Source organism: Ovis canadensis, chromosome 10 (assembly GCF_042477335.2).
Source record: "Ovis canadensis isolate MfBH-ARS-UI-01 breed Bighorn chromosome 10, ARS-UI_OviCan_v2, whole genome shotgun sequence".
NCBI classification, from domain to species: domain Eukaryota; kingdom Metazoa; phylum Chordata; class Mammalia; order Artiodactyla; family Bovidae; genus Ovis; species Ovis canadensis.
This window is the reverse complement of record NC_091254.1, coordinates 65,660,978-65,663,164: the sequence shown is the minus strand read 5'-3', so window position 1 is coordinate 65,663,164 and position 2,187 is coordinate 65,660,978. Positions and strand designations below refer to the sequence as shown.

General features: G+C 38.7%; 1 pseudogene; it reads left to right on the top strand.

The window, feature by feature from the left end:
* The first annotated feature begins 367 nt into the window (after positions 1-367).
* On the top strand, positions 368-1,811 carry LOC138446919 (geranylgeranyl transferase type-2 subunit beta pseudogene; annotated as a pseudogene).
* Positions 1,812-2,187: the final 376 nt, after the last annotated feature.

The following is a 2,187-nucleotide window of genomic DNA, read 5'->3' as shown; positions in this document are numbered from 1 at the left end:
GGTAAAGAATTCACCTGCAATGCAGGAGACATGGGCAACGCAGGTTCAATCCCTGGGTCAGGAAGATCCCTTGGAAGAGGAAATGGCAACCCACTCCAGGATTCTTTCCAGGAAAATCCCATGGACAGAGGAACCTGGCGGGCTATAGTCCATGGAGGTTCAGAGAGTCAGACATGGCTGAGTGACTAAACACCTCCACCACCACCATCCTTGAACTAGACTCCTATTGAGCTCCTATTGGGTGCTCAACTGAAGCTTGCCTTAACATCCAAGAACTGGTAAAGCAAAGACAAGTAAAAGAAAATTTCTGCCCTTGAGTTTCCACAGTTTAGTAGTGAGACCAGCACAAAAATCAATGCTTTTCTCTTTTCGTTCTCAGTCATGGGTACACCGCAGAAGGATGTTATCATTAAGTCAGATGCACCTGACAGCCTGTTACTGGAGAAGCATGCTGATTATATTGCATCCTATGGCTCAAAGAAAGATGATTACGAATATTGCATGTCTGAATATTTGAGAATGAGTGGCATCTATTGGGGTCTCACTGTAATGGATCTCATGGGACAACTACATCGCATGAATAGAGAAGAAATTCTGACGTTTATTAAGTCTTGTCAGCATGAGTGTGGTGGAATAAGTGCTAGTATTGGACATGATCCTCATCTTTTGTATACTCTTAGTGCTGTTCAGATACTTACTCTCTATGATAGTATTAATGTTATTGACATAAATAAAGTTGTGGAATATGTTCAGAGTCTACAGAAAGAAGATGGTTCTTTTGCTGGAGATATTTGGGGAGAAATTGATACAAGATTCTCTTTTTGTGCAGTGGCAACGTTGGCACTATTGGGGAAGCTGGATGCTATTAATGTGGAAAAGGCAATCGAATTTGTTTTATCATGTATGAACTTTGATGGTGGATTTGGTTGCAGACCAGGTTCTGAATCCCATGCTGGGCAGATCTATTGTTGCACAGGATTCTTGGCTATTACTAGTCAGTTGCACCAAGTAAATTCTGATTTACTCGGTTGGTGGCTTTGTGAATGACAGCTTCCATCAGGCGGACTCAATGGAAGGCCAGAGAAGTTACCAGATGTATGCTATTCATGGTGGGTGTTGGCTTCCCTAAAGATAATTGGAAGGCTTCATTGGATTGATAGAGAAAAGCTCCGCAGTTTCATCCTAGCATGTCAAGATGAAGAAACAGGAGGATTTGCAGATAGGCCAGGAGATATGGTAGATCCTTTCCATACTCTGTTTGGAATTGCTGGATTGTCACTTTTGGGAGAAGAACAGATTAAACCTGTTAGCCCTGTTTTTTGCATGCCTGAAGAAGTACTTCGGAGAGTGAATGTTCAGCCTGAACTAGTGAGCTAGATTAGATCCCTTGATGGAGAAGTTGGTTAATACAGTTTTTATTGTGTTTTAACATTTCAGTAGTTGAAGTGCTTAAAAAACTTAACAAACTACCGTGTTAATATTTTGTACATGAATTGTGTTAATTTTAATAAATTATAATTATACATATTGTAAATTAAGATCTTTATTGTATCTCTCCTTCTGGAATGCTGTTGTTACTCTGATTTTTTTGTTTATGCTTCAGTATATTTTCTTGTATGTCTTCATAACAGCAAACTTGAACTCTCTTTAGCTGATGAAGTCTTGTGTTCTGATTTTCCTGGGTACTCCCTTGATATGTTATATATAACTATAGTTAATGTAGATTGGTCTTTGTCAGTGAGAATGTTACTGATAAAGAGTTGATGAACCACATAGGAATTAAAAGATGAAATAAAAATAAATGGCTGAAATTTGGGAATAAAAAAAAAATCAATGCTTTTAACATAAGCACTGTGATTAAAGGGCTGGCACAGGGAAAGAAAAACAAAAACAAAAACATATAACTCTGGCTGGGGAGGAAAGTCAAGAGAGGCTTCCTAAGAAGAGCCTAGTGAAACTCAACCCTGAAGGATAAGAAGCAGTGAGCAGGAAGTAGAGAGGCTTTTCAGACACAGGCAAGAAGCTGATGTATAGAAAGTAAAGTGAGGTTTGCTATCATTTTATTTCAACACATGCACTCCCAACATGGATTATCAACTACAAACCCATTTCAGCTTCACTGTATTAGCACTTGCTTTATAAACAGGACATTAAAATTTCATTCACTTCAACAAATATTTATCAAGC